The sequence below is a fragment of the Adiantum capillus-veneris genome, chromosome 2 (assembly GCF_014529385.1).
Source record: "Adiantum capillus-veneris isolate H3 chromosome 2, ASM1452938v2, whole genome shotgun sequence".
NCBI classification, from domain to species: Eukaryota; Viridiplantae; Streptophyta; class Polypodiopsida; order Polypodiales; family Pteridaceae; genus Adiantum; species Adiantum capillus-veneris.
This window is the reverse complement of record NC_140932.1, coordinates 129492836-129519865: the sequence shown is the minus strand read 5'-3', so window position 1 is coordinate 129519865 and position 27030 is coordinate 129492836. Positions and strand designations below refer to the sequence as shown.

Here is a 27030-nt window from a genome sequence, read left to right as displayed (position 1 = left end):
TTCTCCTTAGCAGACCACGTATACCTAACATTTTTCTTTGTTAGGTCATGTAATGGTCCCGCAATTTGTGAGAATTTTTCTATGAAGCGTCTATAGTATGCACACATACCTATAAAGCTTCTTAGTTCATGAAGATTCCTTGGTTTAGGCCATCCTTTTATTACCTCTAACTTGGATGGATCCATTTGGATTCCATCTTGAGAGATAATGTGACCTAAATATTGAATCTCTTGCAAGAAAAATTCACTTTTCTTTCGATTAACATAAAGTTTACTCTCTCTTAAAACTTGAAATATTACCTGGAGGTGTTGCTTGTGTTCCTCTAATGAATTAGAGTAGATGATAATATCATCAAAGAACACTCCAGTGAAGGTTCGATGAGGCCTGAACAGCTTCTCCATCAAGCGGTTGAATGTGGCTGGTGCATTAGTCAAGCCAAAAGGCATGACAATGTATTCGTAAAGACCAAATGTAGTACGAAATGCGGTCTTTACAATGTCTTGATCAACTATCCTTATTTGATGATAGCCACTTTTTAGGTCAATCCTACTGAAGTAGGTCGATCCTTGTAGCTTATCAAATAGGTCTTCTACCCGTGGAACGGGAAACCTATTCTTGATAGTGATCCTATTTAGTGCTCTATAGTCGACACACATACGATATGTGCCGTCTTTCTTTTGCACTAATAGCACAGGTGAGCAAAATGGAGATGAGCTAGGCCTAACCATGCCCTTCTCAATTAACTCATGCACTTGCCGCATAATCTCCTCTTGTTGAGCTTGAGAAACTCTATAAGGAGGTTTGTTAGGCGGTGAACTTCCTGGAAGAAGTTCAATGGCATGGTCGTCATTACCTCGTTTAGGAGGTAGCTCACAAGGGATGTCGTCAATAAAGACATCTTGAAACCCCTTGAGAAAATTGGATAACTCTAATTCCTTTTGGTTGCTTTTATTTTCTTTTGCTAAAGCATTAGGTTCATTTTGAAAATCTTTAACAAAAATCATGTACATGGAAATAGAGCTCTTTATTGACTTGTTGAAAGCTGGTGTATGTACAATGGGGATGGTGTTACCCATCTCCTTAGCATCTATATACATGTCCTTTTCCCTGAACTTAAAGGAGATTCTCCTTTCAAGAAATTTAACATGGGCAGCCAGGCGGTCAAACCATGGTGCCCCTAGGATTACATCCTCATGCTTGAGAGGAGAGATAAAGAAGTCCTCTTTGTCCACATAGCCTTGGACATGAAGCCTCAATTTCCCAATTAAGGGAGTGACTGAAGCTTCTTGCCCCTTGAAGGCACTGTCTGCGGGTAGGATATCTCCCATCTCATAGGATTGTATGCCTAGCTTGGTGGCTAACTCCATAGATATGAAATTGTGAGTAGAACCAGGGTCAAAGAGAATAAAAGCATCATGTTCTCTTACCTTTCCCCAAGCATGGCATAGAGGAGATCCTTTGTGGTGAGTTTGGTGAATCTCCTCCTCTTGGATTTCAACCAAAGAAGCTCTAGGAGGATCTTGGCGGTTGTTCTTTTGGGGACAAGCGCGGTACGCATGCCCTTGTTCGCCGCACTTGAAACACCGGTTATCTTTACGATAACGCTCAAGCTCTTCAGGAGAGAGTTTATTCTTTCCTTTGTAAACTCCCTTCTCTTTAGCTTTGTTGGAATTGCCCTTAGGAGACTTTTGGACATTGTCCTTCCCCTTAGGCTCATTGGAACCCTTGTTTTCCGGGGGCTTATTATTTCTTTTACCCCCCGTTTGGAAATTGATTCGCGAGGCCACCATAGTATGGTGTATTACCGCCGATATGGTACGTGGCCTTTGGGAGTTGACATACTCCGCCATTTCTTCGGTTAAGCCCGCACAAAATTGTTGCTTTTGCTCTCCAAAATCCAACTTTTTGAAGACAGTGGCCTTGAGTTGTAGGTCCCAAAACTTGTCTACATATTTGTGGATGGATTCATTGGGAGAGAGCTTTAAGCTTCGCCATTCGGTGAGTACTTTGTCTTTGGCATCGGTGGCCAAAAACTGCTTCATAATGGAAGCTCTTAAAGCCTTCCATGTTCGTGGAGCTTCACCGTTGGCTCGTAGGCTAGACCACCATTGTCTGGCGGACTTTTGAAAGTGCATAGCTACATGGCGTAGCTTAGAGGACTCCGTGAAGCCCTCATCTCCAAACGTCGCATCGAATTGCTGGATAAAGGCCAAAACTTTGTCTGTAGCACCGAAGGTGCCATCATAGGTAAGGAAAGAGATGCTCTTCCCTCCCTCTTTGAATTTCTTCAGCTTGGACGACCTCTTCCATGCGGCATAGGATTTCCTATGGCCTCTACTTTTTGATGGTTCAAAAGTTGCACCATCACTTTCTTCAGAAGATGAAGAATTTGAAGAAGGTGGAGAAGAGGGTGACCTCTTTCTCGCCTTTTTCTTGTCTTGATCTTTGTCATCTTCACGATAGCTTTCATAAGAGGAAGAGGATGAAGAAGATGGAGAAGAGGATGTCCTCTTTCTCGCCTTTTTCTTCTCTTGCTTTTTATCATCCCTCTTTGAATTATGGCGTGGAGAAGAGTGTGATGGTCTTCTCCGCTTTGGTGGTGATAGAGAGCGTTTAGCCCGCCGTCTTCGTGGAGCCATCTCCGCCGAGGTGGCGGGAGACTCGCTTCTTTCTCGTTCCTTCGGTGGAGGCTCTTGAATTCTCCTTTGGGAAGGAGATGCATCATCCAGAAGTAAGTTCTTGAGCCCTTCATATGGATTCTCTTCTTCTTTCCGAATCGGAGAGAGACCTCTTTTGGTAGTCTCACAAGGAGGCTTCCTAGGTTTTCTCTCGTCATGGTGATGAGCTTGGAGAATCCCGTGAGCACGGAGCTGCCGTTGCACTTCACTTTGGAGAGATGGATTGCCCATGGCTTGTTGAAGCCTAGAAACAAGATAGTTAACAAGCATTGAAGCATCATTAGTAGCTTGCTCATGAGCAAAATCAAAGTTATCAACATTAATTTCACTCTCTTTACTATTGTCAGCCATTCTAACAACTTTTAGGTGTAAACTTTTTAGGTGTACTTTGGCACTTCAAGCCCTAGTTGCTACTCCTCTTTACCCCTTGAGAAAAAGCACTCAAGCTACTGTACCCGCGGCTCGAATACCATTAATTGCAAGGAATAGAAGAGAGGGTCTTTCGACACCAAAACAGCACCGGCTCCTGTCAAGCTTCTAATAGCTCAATAGTGGTTAAGCCGTAGGCAAGCCCCGTAGGACTCCACTATTAAGACCATAGCTGTCGACGGTGATGCCCCGTTAACTGCACACAGGCAGGCGCACTGCAAGGCTGAAAAATCCCTATTCTACTTACTCACAGGCAATTAATAATACCAACCATTTGTAGCTAGCTTGAGGACCTCCCTTCTTGAGCAAGAAAAAAGAAACCTTGAGCTCTGATACCAATGTAACATTTAATGGCCTAAAATCTTATGTGTAGCGGAAATTAGCATGAATATAGTGGGCATTTCATTAGAATAGATTCCTAATGAGAATTACAAGAGTGCTTGGGTGGAGAGAGCAACAAAAAGCATAACACCTAGTTAGATAGCATCGACAATACTTTCAAAAGAGAGAGCAATTAAGCTATTGACAACAGTTGAGGACCGGATTTACATGGAGCCGGTCCCCCCTCCAAAAGGCTTTGTATTATGGTTTCTCCCATCAAGAGAGACATTGTACAATACAATTCTTTGTGTTCCTTCAAGACTAGCTAGTGCAATGAAGATGGAAGCTTCATACACCAAGCAAAACACTTAATCAAACACAACTTGAATTATCCCCGTTCTCAGACCCAAGACCTCACACACCTTCGAAGATGGTGAGAGCTAGCAGGGTATGAGAGTAGATTGAGAAGAAAAAGAAGTATCTTACGAGAAAGAAGTACATCTCCTCACATAATCACTCATATTAGCATAGCTTAGCTTAGTAATTAGCTTGGTAGAGAAGATGAGCATGCATTGAAGCTTGGCTCTTGGTTGGATTTGCATCCACATGCCAAGAGAGTGTTGATGTAGGCTTCTATCTCACAAGCTTGGAGTAGGTGATGAGCTCTCCATTAAAGCTTGGGAGGAGATAGAGTATTTTCCCTTCACACATGGTCAAGTGTGAGAGTGTGTGTGTCCATGCCAAGCAAAAATCAGCCCCCCCTCTCTCTTGGGCGAGCCCTAGCTGCTAAATAAGTCTGGCCTTTGCCTCATTGGACCTCCCCAGGTCAAGCCAATAGGAATTAAGCAGCATAAGTGATAGCCTTTAGACATGTGTCCCCCTTTCCCCTTTTGTGAGAGCTTTAGGTAATTAAATAATTAAACTAAACTCTCATTGGACCCCTTTGCCTCCTGGCCAATAGGAATCAGGCAAGCCATGGGGCTCCTGAATGCTCATTGGACCCCTTGGGAGACTGCCCAATAGTCTTCTAGGAGACTTAATTCTCATTGGTTTCTTTTATTAAATGTTTTTAAATTAATTAAACTAGATTTACTCTAGCTTAATTCTCATTGGTCCACTTCAAGGGTCTTCCAATAGGAATGGGGCACACCTTGTGGGCATCTGGCCTAGGGAGCTGACATGTGTCCCTCATTCCCTTTGTGTAAAGGGAGCCTGTGTGTGTGTGTGTGGCTTTCTCTCTCATCCCCTAGCTTTGGGGCTCGCCCCCTCCCATTTAGGGATGTAGAAAGACTTTTTGGGCACACACTAAGTATCCAATTTTCCCTAGGGTTGACCTTTGGACACAACCTTTGAATTTTGGAACCTTAGCATTTTGGAAGTCTTAATGGGCTGAACCTTAGGGTCTTTTTGGCCCATTGTTTCACATGGCTCTTTTGCAGATGGCCCCCCCCTTTGGATCCCTATTTTCCCTCCTTTGGATCCCTACTGTGGCCGGTCTGCTAACTTAACCAATATTCTAGCTTTTTCTCCCTTGGCACTTCCCCACATTAAATGATCAGTTTAATATGAGAAAATCATTTAGGAGAATTAGATATTGATTATTATGACAACAAGGTTTTTTGGTTTTCACAACTAATCAGTTGAACTTAATGACAAATATGGTTTTTATTTCTCATGTTATGCAATTCATATAGAGTTCGGATGGTTTATCAAACTTATCAATTGACCTGAATGCAACAAGGTTGGATTAAAATCAAATAAAAGACACCCTTTGTCTGAGGAAATGATTGTCACTATCTGTTGCATACATCCTCATGCGAGGGTCTCGTTGGAGATGGCATTGACTGGTCTTATTTGAAATGACTGAGCATAAACAAAGGAAATGCTGCTGAAATTTTTGCATACATAGTTTTGATTTGCCATACCCTGGTGCTTTGCTTGCATATAATATTAGATGGTTTCTTTGGGAATGTTTCTTGAAAAATGTTCACTAAACACAGAAGTCCTAATCTTATACTAGAGATTGGGATGGTGATAGTATCCTTTTCCATAGTCAGTGTCTTGAGTTGATAATGGACACTTTACTGGTGCTGATATATTGTTGCATACCTGTGACCTGAGCGATTTTGACATGATCGCAATTGCACCTACTTAGTATATTTTGGGTTTTTGATAAGTAAGAAGTTCTTAGAAGGTATGTCGGAAAGAAAAACATTTGAAACATGCAAGTAGTAGTGTCCATTTCCGGGTTTTGTACTTAACATAATTTGATGTTTGTAGATTTTCTATTCACCGATATGAGTTTGCCTGAGTTGATGGACCAGAGTTGGGGATCCATTGGCCATGATATCTACCTAGATTGCTAACTACATAAGTCATTTGGTTACTAGAAGTCGACACTAAAGTGTATGTATCGGATTATGTTTGGGGTTTGGCACTCAGCGTTGCAATACGGAAATGGGGTGACCTGATTGGTCTAAATTACCCTTTAGACTTGGAGTTAATCAAATTAGGCATTGGTCTTTTTATCACAGAGATATTTGCTTTCTCTCGGAACTTGGAAAAAGTAATAATCAATGTATGGATGGGGAATGACTATCGTTAGTATAAATATGCTTATGCCTCTGGTAAAGATCTTTGAGAAAGTGGTAATGATCGGAAATTTTGAAATACAATCTGTATGTAAATAATATGCTCTCAAACTTAAAACATCCACCTAGAAAAATGGCCTTAAAGACATGTACTTCTATCGTTGTATGCAGGAAATCACTTCTGATGAAGGTAAGTATATGGTGGTGACTTCACAATTACAAAGTACTTTTTGATGCTTTTGGATAAGTACATAATTTTTAACACAAATGTTTTACTTTGAAATTCGTTCAAATTAAAAGAGCCTTAATCCTCAAGTGGGGGTCTCGGAAGAGATGGTAGTAGATTGGACTTTTGAAAATTGATCCAATTTACAAGGGAGATGCTGTCCATTTTTTCCTAGAATTAAAAGATGTAAACATTAGCATAAATAAATGGCTCAAACTTGATATTAGATCTTTGTTATGGTGGTAGTTTGTGTTGTAATTTTTGACACCAATAACAAGGGGAGGGAGTCGTTGACACCTGTCTTCCCAAGTAATGCTAGTTCTGACAGGCTTCTGTTTCTTGGATGGTGGCAGGTAAGAGATTCTTTCCTTGGGATTACAACAAAAACTGCAGCAGTAACGGAAGATCGTCCAATGTACCAACAAATGTACTAGTTGGATCCTTCTACATGTAGCTGTAGTGGAAGCTCATCCCAAAGGATGAGCACATACGATACAGATATTATATTATAGTTATCAAAGATCAAATTTTTGATCTAACTGATTGTATTATCCATTCGATACAAAATTTTGTATTCGTTTATATGAAATGATTTATGACATCTTGTTTTAAAATATTGTTATTTAATATATTATCTAACTCAATTGTCTAAGTATGGTTCAATTATGAGGGGATTTTTTCATACTTAAACACACACACACACACACACACACACACACACACACACACACACACACACACACACACACACACACACACACACACACACACTTTTTGTGCTCTCTTGCCCTGTGTTTGTAAGGGAGGCTTGAAGCTAAGTGGAACACTGTTACATGGTAAAATACAAACATTCTTTGACTTAATTTTTTTGCTGAGCCCAAGGTTGCTGAAGTCCAACACCCCCCCTTTCCCCTTCAAGCGATCCACCTCAGAGACAATTGTAGTCTTGGTTTGCTCCCATCCCTCAAGATCTGCTCACGCCTACTTCTTTCACTTGTCTAGAAGCTATTTTGGCAATTATACATCTATCTGATGAATTTCCCCAACAACACACATATTGGGAAAATCCCTAGAATGATACCATAGGTAGGCGATGCAGCTAATGTATGAGGATCTTGGTTGCTTCACAAATGTCAGGGTGTTTTGAATATTTGAGAGAAGTGCTGCTTGAACAACTTACACCTCCCTTGAATTTGTAATGTCCTTCAAAGATGGATGCAAGAGGAGTTGATCAAACACTTCTTTCTTGATTGTTGAGTTTAGTCCCCTCCTTGCATCGTTTTATCTCACTGATATCATTGTTTTCTGTAGAACACATTAGAAAATTTTGAAGGTCTTTTTGAGGGACTTTTAGTAGAGAGAGAAAATGCAACTCCTCCAATGAGAGAAGAGCCAACTTTACATAAAAAATAAGCCTTACATTAACAAAAATACAAAAAAGGTATCATCCATGCATTCAATGATCCAACCATCCTTGAAAATGGTCACTTTTCTATTAAATGCGTGTGGGCTTTTTCGCACGTGTCGGAGGCTGGAAACTTGCATGTGCATTGTGTGCAAGCCTTGAAAGGCTGCAAGCACACTGACTAGACAGTCCGAGCAAGCTCAAAGAAACAATGGTCTGTCACTCACTGCTCAATGCTTCCGTCGTGAAGGATCCTCTGATGCGAAGAAGAAGGAGCCGTCATCGATGCCACGCTCAACCATGTCACCACTGCAATGCTCGATCACTCTCTCTCTCTCTCTCTCTCTCTCTCTCTCTCTCTCTCTCTCTCTCTCTCTCTGTGTCCCCCTCTTAAGCATACACACACATCACACATGTTGAGTACACGAAGGAGGAGAATACAGAGATGGAGCAAGAGCACTTCTTAGCTTACACCTCAAAGAATGAGGATTTTTAGGTCAAATGGACCTTTTATAAGAGTTTGACCCATTCACACATGGGCGCCCACATTGGCCGATCGTTTCCAAAACTACTGTAAAAATAAGATAAGTGGTGCGTCTCTCATCAACGATCACCTGCACACCTATTGGATCAAAAATCCCTCAGTCCATGACTCAATCAAATAAATAATAAGGTGTCCGTCAAAGGTGATAGGGTTTCGATGAGGGTTAACATGCCCCCCTTCCTGATGTAGATTCCGTCCTTGGAAGCTATTGAGATGAAGCCTGACCGTTCGTCGAGGTGGAAGAGCATCCAAGATTGAATTTCTTTATCCTTCTTTAATCACTACAAAATCAACCAAAATTGGCATAGTAATTTCATTCTTATACACAAATAAAAAGCATATGCAGTTGTAGGCACACAAATTGATTGGTGACAAAATATTAAATAAATTGTCAGCAATAAATATTAATTTGTAATATAATCAAACGCATGAGCAATTGTAAAGGTCAAAAACAAAACAAGTTTGGGGTTGCTAATTTAATGATCAAGAGGCCCTAGAGGTCAACTATTAATACCATGGGAAAACTTCTTAATTCTCTCTAGTTAATTAAGTTGTTTAATCGCGAGAGCAAAGTTTTTCATGCTCGAGGGCTGACTAGAGGCTATACTTAGAAGACCTTGTAGTTAAGCTACAATAAAAGGAATTTCTTATGAAATCATCACTTGAACTTCACTCACATGTATTGCCTATGGTACTAGAGCCCTAGAGGTTCCTAGTGTGGAATATTTTCCTTGAAAAGCAAAAGCCCAAGGCATACAAAATAAGCACACACATCAAAATTAAATCAACGTGAAAAAACTTTGGCGGGTCAAACAAAGGGAATAATTCAAGCGATGATTTCATAAGCAATTCCTTTTATCGTAGTTTAACTAAAAGGTCTTCTAAATATAGCCTCTAGTCAGCCCTCAAACATGAAAAACTTTGCTCTCGCGATTAAACAACTTAACTGACCAGAGAGAATTGAGAAGCTTTTCCATGACATTAATAATTGACCTCTAGGGCCTCTCCGCCATTAAATTAGCGACCCCAGACTTGTTCAATTTTTTACTATATTACAGCTTAATGTTTATTGCTAACAAATTGTTTAATATTTTGTTACCAATCAATTTGTGTCCCTACAACTACATATGCTTTTTAATTGTATATGAGAATACAATCATAGTGCCAATTTTGGTTGATTTTGCAGTGATTGAAGAAGGCTAAGGACATTCAATCTTGAATGCTCTTCCACCTCGATGAACGGGTTTCATCTCAATAGCTTCGGAGGATGGAATCTATATCAGGAAGGGCGGCATGTTAACCCTCACGAACACCCTATCACCTTTGACGTGCACATTATTATTTATTTGATTGAGTCATGGACGGGGCTTGTTGGTCCAATAGGTGTGTAGGTGATCGTCGCTGAGAGGCGCACCACTTATCTTATTTTTACAGTAGTTTTGCAACGGTCATCCACTGTGGGCGCCCATGTGTGAATGGGTCAAACTCTTTTATAAGGTCCCTTTGACCTAAAAATCTTCATTCTTTGAGGTGTAAGCTAAGAAGTGCTCTTGCTCCATCTTTGTCTTCTCCTCCTTCGTGTGCTCACATGTGTATGTGTTTGTGTATGCTTGAGAGAGAGAGAGAGAGAGAGAGAGAGAGAGAGAGAGAGAGAGAGAGAGAGAGAGAGAGAGAGAGAGAGAGAGAGAGAGTATGTGTGATCGAGAATTGTGGTAGGGAGGAGGTTGAGCGTGGCATAGGTGGTGGATCCTTCTTCTTCGTAGCACATGATTCTTCACGATGAAAGTATTGAGCGGTGAGTGACACACCATTGTTTCTTTGAGCTTACTAGGACTGTCTAGTTGTGTGCTTGTAGCCTTTTGAAGCTCATCCATATTGCACAAACAAGTTCCCAGCCTCCGACATGTGCAGCAAAGAGTATTTTGGCCTCTTGCCGCAAGAGCAGCTACTTGATAGACAGGTTTGACTTGTCCCCAATAGTCCTCCATGTAGTATTGTGGACTTTCTTCAAGTGCATCAATCCCATAAGCAATATTAGGGTCTATATCTTCCTCACAGCCTTCAAACCAATAATAGATCTCTCACAACCCACTTGACTCACACAAGTGATTCTCGAATGTGGTGGTTGCGATCCTAACAATGTTGTTTGAACAACATTTTGGGCCCTAGGGACCATGTGTTGTGACGTTTGTTCAAGAGGTGGGGTCGGCATCAATGCAGGCACTCGAGGTGTATCCGTCCATGCTAAGGTTGGTCTATTGGCCATTGCATGTTTAAATACTATGCAATCCTTACCTTGATGACCATACCTCCCACAGGCATTGCAATTCCCATTAAATTTTTCTCTAAAAGTATGGCATTCACCGGTACTATGCAAAGCATAGCAAATTGAGCACCATTGTTGCGTCCTTCTTGGATACATATGATTGTTTTGCGGAGCATGATTGCCTCCAAGACTTCTTGAATGGCCTTGGTGAGATCTTCTAAAGTCATCTCACATATATTTATCTCCTTAGCAATAGGCTTTAGGGTCATTGGTTGATGCCCCAATGCTTATGAGCTAGTAGATTTAGACTCAACAGGCACTCTTTCTCCTTGAATCATTAAATTATTCTCCAATTGGATCTCATTGGTGGTGACTGCTTCCCAAGTGGTGATTTCTCTAATGACTAGGCCATTGTAGATATCTGCATGTCGTGTCCCCTAATGAATCTATTAAGAAATTGGTTATTATTGAAGCGCTCATTTGGATTACAATGCAAATTCAAATGCTTCAAATGACTATTAAAGTCTCTCACTGACTCTCCTTCCTCTTATTGGGCTTTCTGGAGCTGAGATGCTACACCTCAAAGTACTTCCTCTCGTATGTATTCTTTCAAGAATAGTCTCCTAAGAGTAGTGTAAATCATTTTTTCTTCCACCCTTAGGGTTCTATACCAATCCTCAGCCTTCCCACTCAACGTCAGGCTTAAAGCATTACGCTTTCTAATGTCTCTGTCTCCACTAAATTTTTGTGTGAGCTTGTCTATTTGTATTGCCTTACTTCTAGGCTCTCTATCCAGCGTGTTACACATATTTTCAATAATAGATCGACCAATAGCTTGAGCAAAGGTTGCCAAGTCACCTACGTGAGAAGGTATAAAGGGGACAGGTGCTCTTGGGATTGCATGCGGAATGGGGGTTAGCATTGTGTTTGGCATATATGTAGTCCTTCTATTCTAAGTTGGGTACAATGTTGTGCCATGTGGTGGCCCAAAGTTCATATGTGTGGCCCTAGGCATAGCAGACGTTGAATGTGACATGCTAATGGTAGCTGGTATGGTCCCATTAAAATAGGAGCTTGGATGTCGTGGTTGTGGAGCATAAGTTGTTGAAACAATGGGAGGGGTAGGAGCTACTTGAGCATGAGGACCCATAGGTGCATATGACTGATACACACTTGTAGATACTGTTGGAGGCATTGGGCTACCATGTAGTGGTGCTTTACTAACAAATGAGGTCCATGGCGTGTTTTTTACGATGCTCATCACTGGGGTAGGCATGGTTGCCATGGTATCATTAAGAGAGAGATGAGCTAATCTTGGAAAGGTAAATCTATCAGTGGTGGGCTCAGATTGTATTGAAGACCCCTGGCAAAACAACATATGGAGGATCCATCAGACTTACAGAGGGAGTCTCCATTTTTGATAGAGTTGGTTGCCTAGACTTCCCTGTATCCAAGAATCTCATGAGACCCGTTGAAGGCATGTGGATCCCCTTGTTCTACCTCTCCAACTCAATAACCCTATGGATGACATCACAAACTCTTTGTTGTTGATCCTCCACACTAGTAGCATCCGTTGTGGATTGTAGGACATCTAACCAACCCACGTGATAGGTGTGACATGTGTATAGGTTGGTTAGAGTTTCGGTTTGTAGTTCATAATCCCAGTTCTCAAAATTAGAAACGCTCCATCTAGGATTGAGGTGCTAGGGGTGTCCTTTGAACTAGATGCAATGTGGTGCTCAATGGGTTGATCCTTAGTGGTTGCTAATCCGGGAGCACTTGATTGATTCACTAGCATGGATGTTGACATAGGGGCCTTTGCCTTAAGCTCGCTCCATTTATTCACCTTGCATAAGCTCTCGATTTACTTTTCCCTCGTTGCAAGGATATATCACTTAACCTCTTGCACTTCAGCAAGGCTTCTACCATCAAGTAATATAACCTCGGAGGAAAATAGCTTTGAAGAGTCGCGGGGTGCAGTGAATGGAGTATTCACGTGCACACTCTCCAGGAGCATGGGGTCTACATTGGTCATAAATGGTGAATTTACTTCCCCACCCCCTTCATTCACCTCGTTAGCTCCATGTTTGGAGCGAGTGTCTCTACTAAAAGCTTCCGTCAAGCGGCTAAGCATGCTTGGCCCAGACCGTGAACCCATGGCATGCATGTCTTGTCTTGAACTATCGGGATTAGGCATTGGGTAACCTTCCATAACATTGTAGTTAGAGGAAGAGTCACTAGACGCAATATGTGGGTCCTGAGGGGTACTACCTTGGGTTCCCGCTGAGGGCCTAGAGTCTAATGTGGAGGAATAATGAGTGCCCGCGTAAATAGAGACACTCTCTATGTGCTCATCCTCTAGCGCACTACCAAAGCATAGGTGCATGTCACCTCAACACTCTAGAAGTGTTGGTAAGTGCCCGTGAAGGGCGCTCACCTAGGTTTTTAGGTGTTTTCAACCCAAATTTACCCTTAATGTTTTTGTTTTTATGGTACTTTTTTCTAACCAAGCCATGGAATATGGTGTGCGATGGCGTAAAACAAGCTCTTGACTAGAGGGACGTGCCGTACTTTACAACCCCTAATTCGGTTACGTAAAGCCCTCGGAATCCTAAAAGTAGTCTTTTCCTAGTAGGGGAGAAGGCTAGAATTAGTATGTCCAAAGGGTGAGTGTGAAGGGGATGGTGGAGGACTTGAGGAACTTGTCCCACATGCCATCCTTTCACTTGAGGTCCTAGTCTTTATATATAAAGTAGTGTGCATAGTATATCATAAGACTAAGGACTTAGGCCTGGGCCTAGGCTCAAGCTAGGATCAAGCTCGCGCTCGAAGCTCGGGCTCGGGCTCGGGGGAACAATCCCGATCCTTCTTTTTAAGATAAGGTTTTTTAAAATTTTTGAGTGTTTTTTTGAACAAATTTAAAAGAAAACTTTTTCCAAAAAAAAAACAGTGGTGGATAATGTTGCACATGGACGTCGAGCTCACACGCTCACACAATAGCTCTATGTACCTTTGTCTAACCTCCTTAAAGTTAATACAAATTACCACTAATTACCTCTGCTCACACACTGTCTAACACAGAACAACACACTCACAGAAAATCAACCTTCTCACTGTCTACTCTAGTGCTCATTGTCTACACTAACTAACACAACAAAACTGTTCACTCATAAAGTACTAAATCTACTAACACCTGCACATTAAAGATCTTAGAAAATCTAGCAAAAAACCTGCACATTTCATTACTAACAGATTCTAACAAGCCTACTAAACCTACACATTACAGCCACTTAGCAGATCTACATAGACTCAGACAAAAGCATGAAAACAGATGGAAGGAAGGCTTCCAGAGGTGACACTGAGTGCTCCTCAAGCTTAATGCAAGGAAGTCCCTTGCAACAGTGACAAAAATGTGCGCTTTGCCGCACGTATCGGAGGCTGGAAGCTTGCCTGTGCACTGTGTGCAAGCCTCGAAAGGTTGCAAGCAAACAACTAGACATTTCTAGCAAGATCAAAGAAACAATGGTGTGTCACTAACCACTCAATGCTTCCGTCGTAAAGGATCTCCCGTTGATGCCACGCTCAACCACCTCGCCATCGCCAATGCCACCGCAATGCTCTCTCTCTCTCTCTCTCTCTCTCTCTCTCTCTCTCTCTCTCTCTCTCTCTCAAGCATACACACACACATACAACGTGAGCATACGAAGGAGGAGAAGAAAAAGATGGAGCAAGAATACTTCTTAGCTTACACCTCAAAGAATGAGGATTTTTAGGTCAAATGGACCTTTTATAAGAGTTTGAGCCATTCACACATGCGCACCTGTCATTGGCAATCACCTACACACCTATTGGACTGACAAGCCCGGTCCATGAGTCCATGACTCAATCAAATAAATAATAAGGCGTCCGTTGAAGGTGATAGCGTGTTCGTAAGGGTTAACAATGTAACTGTCTTTTTCACGAGGCCGGTGCCGCTCATTCAATGTGGCTTGCATCACCATGGAAATGAAACAAAAAAAATCACAAAACTGTCAACTAGTGTCAAAATTTGAATGAGGCCTATTTACAAAATTTTGAAGTGGCCCTTGCGTGCCATTCGGTAAAAACCCTCTTTTAGAGGCTTTTTGGCAATTTCTCTCTCTCTCTCTCCGGGTGGTGTCAAAAAAGGGCAAGTAGACATTCGACTTTTAGTTTTTTGGGCATTCCGGACGCATTGTCAGTGTCAAACTTTGACTAATTGACAGTTTTGTGATTTATTTTTTGCATTTCAATGGTGATGCAAGCCACATTGAATGACCAACCCAAGCCTCGTGAAAAAGACACTCATAATTAATGAAAAAGTGACTGTTTTCAAGGACTTCTGTAAAGTTAGGTTTTCTTTTCAAAGTATCTAGTTGTCCTTTTGGACATACTCAATAAGTGCAAAGGCATTTTACAAAAAATTTCTAGAGAGAGAAATAGAATTTCTTAGAAGACCCTCCAAATGACCTCCGAAATCTTCTAATGAAGTGGTTCATTTAGTTTGGTCCTCTCTTGTTGTTTCTGTTTATGCTCAGCGTCGTATGGCCTTATGATGTCCCTTGTTCGATCTTTGTGTGAGCTGCATGGTAGTTCTTGTGATAGATCCACACAAGATTCTTCAAATTGCATTTTACCAATTGTGGACACACTTCCAAATGGTTGTCAACTATGCAGACACTTGTATATGGTTGGCATAAGCTTCTTCAGCACCAGCCTTGAGCTATGCAGACACTTGTAAATGGTTAGTAGTAGCTTCTTTAGCACTTGCCTCCATCTATGCACACACTTGCAGATGAAGAGCAACATCTTCTTCAACACTTGCCTACAAAGTGTAATTAAATGTAGTTCCTAAGCCATAATTTTGAGCCCAATTAGCTAGGAATCCATTTCCTAAACCTTGGCTAAGCTGTAATTTGTAACTTTTGAACCTAATTTTTCAGATAATAAAAGTGAGCGTATGCTGCAGCTAATATACGTGAGTTCTTTGAGCATACCAACGCGCTCGTAGGTGAAATCTCTCTCTTTATATGTAAGTTTCTTGTGATGAGGTTGTGTTTTTAGGCGTGCCTTCCCACAAACTATTTTCACTCCCTACGCACAATACATGCATCTAAACTGATTTTTGACCATAGGGATGAATAGAGCACATCCTAAGGAAGCTATAGAGTGCTTTTGAGCCTGAAACTGACATGGGTCAATGCATGCTAAGGTGGTACACTTTTTGTGGTTAAAACCAAATCTTGAATACTTGTGTTTTTTAGTGCTTGTAAACCTTATAAATTTTAAATCCCAAGGGGACAATGATAAAATGAAGACAGAACGTGGCCCAACTTACTACCACAAGTAAGCGAGCACATGCGCACGCGCGCATGAGAGAGAGAGAGAGAGAGAGAGAGAGAGAGAGAGAGAGAGAGAGAGAGAGAGAGAGAGAGAGAGAGAGAGAGAGAGAGAGAGAGAGAGAGAGAGAGAGAGAGAGAGAGAGAGAGAGAGAGAGAGAGAGAGAGAGACTCTATAGAAGCTCAAAAAAGACAGCTCTCAGAAGAACAAAAGCACCGTGGATGGTGAGAAGCATGATGCTTGAAGAATTAGGCACTGAGGGGCATAGAATAGTAGGACCTTGAACAATAGGGGAGATAAGGGTTAGGATTGAGTGCATTACACTGCCATGTGAAAGAAGATAATTACGTCGATAGGTACTTGACTCATTCTATGACTTTGCAGTGCCGGTTTATGGGTTGCATGTGAGGTATTTTGTGTGTGAAGAAGGTGGTCGTTGGCAAGCCCCCAAAATTGAATATCCACACCAAGCAAAGTTCTGTTGCACTAAGGAGGAGTTCCATTAGGAATATGGCCTTAGACTCATGAGTGAGAGTCCACAACAATTGAGCTCCATTAGGAATATTGCATGCCCCCAAAATCATATATCCAAACTAAAGAAAGTTTTGTTTTAGTAAGGAGGAGTTCCATTAGGAATATGGCCTTAGCCTCGTGGGTGAGAATCCACGACAACTGAGCAACAATAAGGTGCCGGAAGGCATGTGGCTCACCGTGTTCAAAGAGCCCCAAAGAGGAAGTCCAAAGGTACAATGTAAAGCAGTGAACCCAGAGTTTTATGAGTCATTCATGTTGCAACACCATAAGGTATACTAGGAGCCTTCCATAAATTACATTATTTCTATTGCCTATGCCCATGCTTTTGTTCTAGTAATTTCACAATTGGTAGCACAACTTAGAAGAGCCCAATAAAGAAGAAAGATTGGAAAAGAAAACCTATTGCTTGGGCTGTGTTCGCTAAAGAATTTGTGTCCAATGTCATAAAAAAAGGCACTTATGCCCAAAAATTTGACAGGTGGAGAGAGGCCAATGGGGCCACACGAGTTGCTGCATCACCTCTACTCAATGTGAAGCTTGAAAAGAAGCATGAGGTAGAACAAACAGCCACTGCAAATGTGGATTTGCAAGACTATATATTGGCAGTAAAGAAAATGGTTAGCACCTTTAGTGAGAGGGTTCATGAGAAGAAAGAGCAGCTGTAGAGAATGAATGTAGACTTGGAGGCAGCAAAGGCAGACATGCATAGATAGAAAGGTCTCTTGGATGGTGTAACTTTATTTCAAAAGGAAGTAGCAGATTTTCAGTGCCAATTGGAAGCAATAGAGGTAGTGCGTGAAACTGCAAACATGGAGGAAATCATAAGACTCCGTGCTGACATTAAATTTGCAAACGAAGTTTTACATCTTCTAGGAGCTTCAAAGATGCCTTAGGATGAGAAGTGTGTGACAACTTGCTAGGCAGAGAGGGATAGGGTGCAAGAATTGCTTGACTAGGATGTCTGCACTAGAGTTCTGCAAAGACATACTTAAAATGCTAGGGTAAAATCATGTGTACACAGTTCATCCATTTCCCCCCGTCAGACAGTCATAGATCAAGTTGTCTCATCATCAAAGACGTTTGTGCATCCTGCGGCTAGGGATTTCCTGACAATGAGGTAGTGATTGTTTGTATGATTCAATACAAACACCCTTACCATATACTATGCTTTGCAAATCTGTGTGGAAGTAGCAATATGTGCATGTACAATGACTGCAATTAATTATCGATGTTGCACGACAATGAATGTTCCCACCCTTAGTTGCCAAGAAGTCTTTATTATCTAGTATGTTCATTTGCAAACCTTGCTTGCTTTAATACGTAGTAGATTGCACTTGGACATTACTGGGGGGAGACCTAGTGACATAGAAATGATCTTATAGTTGGTAGAAACCTCCCATAGAGTGGTAGAAACCATCTTGGTACTAGTAGAATCCACATTGGACCTGCTAGAAATGATCCTTGGAATGCTAAACCATAATCTTGGGATAAGTAGAAAGCACCAGTAGACATGCTAGAAACCACAATGTTTGCACTATAAAGCAGTGAAGACCCATGTAAAAACAAATGACATGGTAGAAACTTGTCATAAAATCTAATATCTAACCATCCCAAATGATTTTCTCATATTAAACTAATCAGTTAATGTGGGAGAATAAATGGGAACAAGGGTTAAGATATAGATATGTGCTTATAGATCTATCTCAACACGGGTCCAATGGTAAAGGGGCCCAAATTAGAGATGGTCTATCAAAGAGCAAGGCTAACGAATGGAGCATAAGACCTTAGGGTTAGCTTCATTGAAGACCTCCAATAGTTAGTGTAAAAGTCCTTTGACCTTAGGTAAGCTAGGGCTGAGCTTGAGGTTGGAGTTTGACCCAATCTCAAGGTGCTTGTCCTACTCAAGGTGCTTGTCATGCTTGAGGTACTTGTCATTCTTGATTAAGGTGCTTGAGGTGCTTGTCCTACTGGATCACTAAGGTGCTTGAGGTGCTTTGTTCTGCTTGCTTGAGATGCTTGTGGGAACACCCCCAATCTAGAAGTGCTTTGTCATGCTTGATGAGTAAGGTGCTTGAGCACTTAAATTCAAAATGATCCCTACATAAGAAGGGGCGAGCCCATATTGTAGGGGCTAGTGAGAGAACACACACACACACACACACACACACACACACACACACACACACACACACACACAAACACACACTCAAGGTAACCCCAAGCCTTAAGAGGTAGCAAGGGCACATGTCAAGCTCCTACCCATGTTACCTTCATGAGGTGCTTGAATCCTATTGGCCAGGCTTAAAACGGATCCAATGATAAATTACTTGAATTAACTAATTATTTTTGCATTTATCATCCTCTCTCTGAAATGGGAAAGGGGGACACTTGTCCCAAGACTACCCCTCTATTTCTATAAATGACCCAAGCTTGTGATTGGCTAGGCTTGGCATGAGGAAATGAGCTTCAAGCATAAGCGACAAGAGGGGGTCGACCAAAGCAAGAAGGGGCCTTGCTTGTAGGGTATACTCACCCACACACACTCTCATGGTGTGCTATGCAAAGTGCAAGAGCTCCATCTCCTTCTCCAAGCTCCTTTAGAAGTTGAGAGCCTACACCAACACTCTTGGCTATGGAGTGCAAATCCAACCAAGAGCCATGCTTCAATGCTTAAGATTTCAATCTCCTCCATCTTCATTTACTATGCTATTATGTATGCTAGCAAGAAGAGCTATGATAAGTGAGGAACTAATTCTTTCTCCTATGAAATGTTTCTGCTTCCTCTTCCCTACCCTCATTCCTTGCTAGCTCTCTCCACCTTCGAAGGTGTTTGAGGTCTTCGGACTGATGCTTGGGATAGTTAAAGCTTTCTTCAAAGTTTATGTTATGCTTGTGATGCATGAAGCTTTCCATACAAATGCCTATTGGAGGGGGGACCGGCTCCACATAAATCTGGTCCTCAATTGTTGTCATGTTCTCTAAATTCTCTCTCTTGCAAAAGTATTGTTCATGCAAAGTTAACTAATTGCTATGATTATGTTGCCATCTTCAATTATGTTCACCCGCTATGCTCACAAAGTAATTTCTCAAAACTACTCTCATCAATTTTTGCTACTCTCAAGTTAAATATGCCAGTTCCATTACATTGGTATTAGAGCATTTGGTTTCTCTTTTCTTGCTTAAGAAGAGAGGTCTTTAAGTAGCCTATAAATGGTTGATGTTAATTATATTGGGGTAAGTGGAACTGAGATCTATTATCGGGTTTTTTGAGCCCACTATGTGGGATATGGTGCACACCTCGGGAGCTTTGGACCTAATAATAGAGTCCTTTTAGACTTTCCTACAACTTTACCATTATTGAGCCATAAGAAGTCCGAAAGGAGCTAGCCCTCGGCAACTCTGCTATGTTAGACTTACTCTACTACTCTCTATGATTAACCACTTCGAGCCGTGGGTGGAGATACTTAAGAGCCAATTTTCAAAGGCTAAGAGGAGTGGAAACTAAGGTTTTGAATTTTCCAAAGCATACACTAAGTACATACATAAAATTTTGTAACACACACGTACGTTGATTATTGACCGCACCCCAAATTTTCTCCTTAGTCATTTTTGGGTGCCACTCAACACCATGACTGCCACCACCTACTGCAAATCCGTTGTTCTTGCCAAGTTGCCCATGCGGGGTCAACCCATGCTCCACAGCCTCCCCTTGAGCCAATCTTGTCCCTGCCCACAAACGAGGGCCCAATGGCCCACCGTGGATTCTTTTAAGCTTGCTCAAGATTCTCTCTCTCTCTCTCTCTCTCTCTCTCTCTCTCTCTCTCTCTCTCTCTCTCTCTCTCTCTCTCTCTCTCTCTCTCTCTCTCTCTCTCTCTCTCTCTCTCCCGTAACCTAGCCCCCGTCTTCCTCGTGCCACAACATATGTGTGTCTCCCCTGGGCGAGGGCAGCCCTGTGGGGGACGTTAAGCCACAGCCCAGCCCCGTTACCTAGCACAGGACGCCCGCGACCTGCAGCTTGTCAAGGACGTCGCCCACGACCTACAGCTCGTCAAAGACATCGCCCGTGCGACATACAGCTCACCAAGAGATCCCCTCTCTCTCAGCCCGTAAAAACCAGGCTCTACTTGCCTTACTTCTCTGCCCGCTTCCTTCCTCGCTGCTTGTTTCCTGTCTCTGTTACCTCGCCGACACAGTACATAGGGCATGGCAATGCTTTCACCCCCAAAAATCTAAATCACAAGCCCCTGATCCCACGCTGTGTGTTTCGACAAGAACCCCCCCTTTTGCAGCCTGATGTCGTCGCCCTTTGGTACCCCTTCTGCACGCAAGAGCTTTCTTGCGGTGGCAGCGGCACCGAGAAAGGACCCCGCTGCCCGCCAAGAAGCACGAATCACAGCTCTTGAGGCTCATATTCAAGACCTCATCGAGGAGAACGAGAGACTCAAAGACCGCTTACAAAAGCTTGAAGATGCGAAGGAAGTAGAGAGCCAAGCTCTACTTGAAAAAGCACACGCAGTCGAAGCCTCACTCACCGAAACTGTCATGGTAGCCCAGAAAGAAGCACACGGAGTGATAGCCGTTTTTCGGCTCTCCATAAGTGCCATAGTAAGGTACTCCACCCTACCAAATTCACCCAAACGCTATGGCTATCCCTACCATTTCACTGTACATAGGCGTGTGTGAGTTAGGGGGCTTTTCCCATATCTTCTTAAAAACCCTCAGCTAGCTAGTCAATGGGCTAATTGAGCCAAAAAAATAAAAAAAGTAAAAAATAAAAGTATATTATGGCCTCTTTGTGTCTAAATATTTCATTGTATATATGGCCTAAATATAGGGATTTTTTATAATTATTTTGGTATTTTATTTAAATATTTCTACTTAGGTGTGTGTTTTATTAAACTTATGTACACCTTCTTTCATCCTCTTACACCATAATTATATTTTTTGCCAATATGTACATACTCTAACCTCATATTTTTCCTTTATACAAATCACTCCCACATTTTCACCCTCACCCTCGTGAAAACAAAAAATTGATTTCTACTCATTGGTTACGTTTATTATATTATTTACTTGCATACCTTTTCCTCTTTCACCCAAAATAATTCAAGGAGGGACCATATCATATGATTCGAATATCTTTCCATATCCATAGCTCCTCCATATTTTTATTATTATTTTTACTCATTATTCTAACACCATGTGCTCATTGAGCTAAAGTCCATGAATAGTCCATACACTAGTCCCACCATGTATATATTTCTTTATTCACCAATAATCCTCCTCCATGCATGGGTCAAGGGCAACTTGGATGCTTTGTATTATAATATGACAAAGGAGGGGCTCACTCTTGGATGCATTGTACAAATTCAACAAAGGAGGGGACCACTAAAAGACTTTTGCAGGCATAAAAACAGGCTTTTTGGTGAGAATTTTGGCACCTATCTCCACTCTGAATTTGGAGCGGTGGTCAAAAGAGAAAATGTAGCCCACGCTCTGAATAATCACCTCAAATTTTTTCATGATTTTTGAAGCTACCAGCAGTGAGCTATAATTTTTTGAGTGGACCCCAGTCTGCCCACTTTTCTCACAAGTAGCCCTTAGTTTTCTCTCACCCTTCCACACACCTACTCACTCTTACACATCCCTCCCTCTCCTTCCCTCACTCAAACCTGCAATTTCCATGGCTTCTCCCACCCTCTTCACCATCACCCTTCTCTCTCATCCCTATAGTTCTTTTATGAACCTCTACATACATACACCCTCTCCATGTCTCTCTCTATTGCTTCTATGTTACAATTTCATTTACCTCCCCTAAAAATATCTAAAATTCAGCATCTTAACCATGATAACTTCTGAAAATTGAGGATTTTTCATCAACAAATCCTCTTTTCATCGTGGTGGTCAACCGTGGCGGCGGCGTAAAGAAGCGAAGAAGAAGAAGACCAGCGGTCATTTTTTCCACAATCTACACAAGGGTGAGTTCAAGCTTCTTCAAAGCTTCACCATCTCAATGATTCTCTTTTAATTCACCCCTCTTCCTTCATCAAATCAACTCATCCTACCCATTGTAAATGTATCACTAACAATTCTAGTGATTATTACCACTAACAACTAACTTCTCTTGTAAAAATGCACCCACACTATCAACATATGGAGTAGGCAACCGCACAAGTAAACCAAATTCACTCACTCCCATGGAAGTTTCTCTCCTTTCACCACATCAATAATTCTCTTACTTGAGCCCACATCCATGTGACTCAAGAGAAAAGAGAGACCCCATTCTCATTTGAAATTCATAAAAAATCATAATCCTTGATCTTTCCTAATAAAATTGATTAGGCTTAATCCTAATCAAGGCTTCTAAAACCTATAAATAGAACCCATTCCTCCTTGTAAAAGACATCACTATACCATTGCACACTAGATTGAGCGTACCACACGCCAGTTCTATCTTGGTTGTAAAGAGAGAGTAAGCTTTCTATACACCATCACCTTGGTGCATAGAAAAGCTTGAGCTAGTTTGAGTGAGTGCGAGTAGAAGATATTCTTCCTACCATTGTTGTATCTACCCCAACATCAATGAATTGGTAGTTTTGGGTGCAATTCATGTCCAAAGGCTCACTCTTCTCCTCCAATTTGGCTTGGCAAACTCATTCAGCTTCATAAGGTGACTTGTTTCATTGAAGGTTGTTGTTGTGTTGCTTGTGATTCATTGGCTGTTGTTTGGCTACCATTGTAAGAGGGTGGATGGTGAGAGGGATCCCATAACCCTAAGACAATGTGCTCGTGATGCTATAACCAAATCTTGTCACTTGATTCCGCAAGCTCTAAGTTCCTTTTTGTGCAAAATATAAAGTTGAAGCTAAGTTATACACCATTTCGCTCTCTCTCTCTCTCTCTCTCTCTCTCTCTCTCTCTCTCTCTCTCTCTCTCTCTCTCTCTCTCTCTCTCTCTCTCTCTCGTGTTTTAGTGTGTGAGAGTGTTCCATTGGTGTTAGGGTTAGTGTAAATTCCTTGCTTGTTTGTGGGTTGCTCTAACGATTCTCCTCTTTTGCGTCCTAGTTCGCTCTTAAACTAGGTGGTGCCCCTTGTGTAGTTGGGATTTGGCTGTGGATTTGTTGTTTTGCTTTGGGTTGTGTTTTGCCCCAGCCCCATTGAGCAGCACGGGAGCCTTGAAGGGTGTCTAGAGGTTGCTCTTCTTGTTGCCCACCCCGGACCGCCTCAATTTTGGTGCCCCCACTGAGGAACAGGCTTGTGTATGTTTTGTGAAGGCTCAACCTTTAGCATAATCAAGTATCTTGCATGAATCACGAGAATTTGTATGATCCCTTCATTCCCATTGCAAGGCAAAAGGTACACATAATTGCTAGTACTAAGTTGCAATTTCAGCGAGTAATTCGTAGAATTTTAGGTCCTCTTAGGTTGGTAGAGATAAACGCATCAGTAAATCCTTTTATTTTGCCTCTCATTAGGTACGACCTTAGTTTGGACGTCTATATTTTTGTTTTGTTTTAAGAATTAGGTCATGCATAGACCATGGATAATGGCCCAGGACTAAAGGTTTTTCCCTTTCATTTCACTCCACACATTAGAGTAAACATTGCAATTAGTAGAAAAATCCATTTTCAACAACGTATGGTATTCATGTTTGGTGCCCAAAGAGTAGGATAAATTCTCGTGTCACCAAACCCTGTCATTCTACCTCTTATTGATTATCATAGGTCATTTGATGTGAATATTTTTATTTTGTTGTAGAATAGATTGCAATCTAGAAAATATTATTGTGTAAATCTTTTAAAGAAAGAAAAAACAAAAACGCGTCACTTTGAAATCAATTCAATGGAGAGCCAACGCCAAATTTTTGGATATCCTCTTTTCTTTGGAGAGCCTGGAGAGGATGCAGAATTATTTCTGGCGAATTTCAAGATGTCTTGCCGTATCAAGAGGATAGTAACTGATCAAGAACGTGTAGAAATGTTTGAGGTGGTCCTTAGGAAAGATGCTAGCACTTGGTTTGACTCTTTGCCTGAGGAAGTTAAAGGGAATTACACGAAAGTTTTGAATCGTTTCAAGAAATACTTCTTTGATCCCCAAAACACTCAGAAATTATGGCAAGACATTGTTTCTCTCATAAGCAAAAAGACTTAGATGACTACTACTTGTACAAGCAAGAGTTCCTACGTCTTTGGGCTCTATGGATACGAAATATTGCTAACCTTGGTGATGGTGCAGAATTTCTAAAGAAGGAGAGGCTCATAGCTGGACTCTTTCCTAACCTTAAGGTAAAAATTGAGGCGGGTGCACCTGCTACCTTTGATGCAGCTGAAACTAGGGCTGCTGAGAAATATAGGAAACTCAAGTGCTTAAGGGGGGAGGTTCCAATAGAAGGTCTTAGACCCAAAGGTAAGTCACAAGCATCAACATCTAAGAAGCTTCTTGAGGTAACGACGGAAGTGATTGAGAAGTTAAATGAATCTTTAAGAAGCTTGTCAATTCACCTTGCACAAGCCGTAGGTCCAAAGGGACAAGCAAAGAAGTCTGAAGAGCGAGACCCACGACCTAGGAGAGTCTTGCAATGTTGGAATTGCGGTGAGTCTGGACATGGGATGTATAATTGTCCTTGGCCCCGTGGGGAGCCAGGGAGACCTAACTTGAATTACCCAATGATGAATGCAGGTGAAGGAACTAGTCAGTAACCACGGCTTATACAAAGGCCAAATGGAGCAAGACCACCTCCACAAGGAGTGGAAGGAGTTTCACCTTTGCCAGACCCAAACGTGCATGTGGTAGAGGTGAGAAATTCAAGAGAGGTTGACATGGAAGCAAATGGCATTAAGCGTGGCCGAGGGAAAGGTAAGGAGAAAGAAGGAGTTACATCACAAAGTGACCATGGACGAGAAAAGAAGGCAAAGGAGACCAAGGAAGCTAAGAGGACTCGACGTCGTATCAACCTCCAAGACTTTCCTCTTGGACATGGAATGGCTCCATACAACCTGTTGGAAGACATGAGAGGTAAGGGTCCTGATATCTCATGGCCTCATTTTCTTGCATTATGTCCACAAGTTAGGAGGGATTTAACAAGGGCAGTTAGCACTAGGAGAAAGGTAAAAGAGAGTGTGCCTGTTGTAAAAATTTGCACTAATAGTCAAGCTTTATTTTGATGGGGTATGGCCAATTACATGAAATTGGGCATCAACGGCTTCAAGAGACGTGACATTTACTTCATCATATGCTTATGCTACATGTGCTATGTAAGAGCAAGAATCTTTATTGAAAATTTCTCTTTGCACTGAAAGGACTGTTATTTTTTGGCAAGCTTATGAATTTTGAGAGCTACCATTGCGGATGCTTTGATGCTTGGATGACATTGTGCATTTTGGGCTTGGTATTGATTATGCATTTTAGTGCCTGATATGTATGTTAAAATCATTGGAAAGCACTAAAATTGAGCCTGTTTGATAGCCAAAAGAGATAAATTTAAGTTTGGGCTTGGCATTGTTATGCATTCATTAGGTGCTTGATTTGATTGCAAACCCCTACATAGCACTAACTTTGAGATTCTTTGAAAGACCATAGGAGAGCACTAAAACATCGTGCTTGTTTGTGTGACCATGAGTGAGCATTAAACTTTTGGGCTTATGATTGAGCATGCTTTTAGTGCTTTTTTGAATGACCAAATGTTTAAAAGCACTAATGATTGAGTTTGTTTTGAAGGGATGTGGAAAATCTGTGATTTGATTGATCCAAGAAGGGGTCATCATTGCAAAAAATGGCAAAATTTGGCTATGTAGAGCCATTCCAATTATTTGGATTAAAAGTTGTATACATGCTAGCTCATAGCTTGGTTTAAAATGCAAATGTTTTCATTTGAGCTAGTGTTTACCCAACTTTTTTGAGAACTTTCGAGTACAAAATTTGGCTAGTGAGAGCCATTCATTTTCATTTCATCAAGTTGCAGTCATCTCTAGCTCATAGATTTCTCTTAAATTGAAAATTTTGTTTGAGCTAGTTGTTTAGCCAACTTTTTGGAAAGCTTTAAAATTGTAAAGTTTGGCTTTCAAGAGCCACTTCATTTCATCAACGCTGCATTATTTTCAGCTCTTGGCTTGTTTTAAATTCCATATCTCATTGAGCTAGAAACTAATCAACTTTGAATCATGCATGAGAGATGGTAAAAATTGTAAAATTTTCTTATGTAGAAGAATTTTATCTCTCATTGTTGATATGTATGCATAAATTTGCTACTTTAGACCATCATGTGCATAATCAAAGACACTTTTTGTCCTTGGGTTTTTCCCTTTGGCAAATTCGGGTATGGAAGACCCTATCTTTAGGTTTTCATTAATGTTTTTTTGTGTAGCTTTTCAATAATTGGCTTTTGTATCTTGTGTTTTCACTTAGATTCAAAAAGCTTCTTTTGCAAATAAACACGATAAAGAGACTTCTCTACACAAAGGGGATGCTTGCTCAAGGATGCTCAAAAGAGCATGAATAGTTGTAATCCTTCCATGAGTTTGCTCTTTTGTTTATCTCTTCATTCTCTTGCTTGGCTTAAGTGCAATTTTGCTTCCAAGCTATGGTTTTTTCATGTTTAAAAGCTAGGTATCCTAAAGTTTCAACACTTTGCTTTGTGAATATTAACTCATCCAAAAATTAGGTTTTATGTGTGTTAATCA

The 27030-nt window shown here is 41.4% G+C and overlaps 1 pseudogene; it reads left to right on the top strand.

Annotated features, from left to right (window-relative positions):
* The first annotated feature begins 16517 nt into the window (after positions 1 to 16517).
* LOC147463615 (uncharacterized) lies at positions 16518 to 17245 on the top strand (annotated as a pseudogene).
* The last annotated feature ends 9785 nt before the right edge of the window (positions 17246 to 27030 follow it).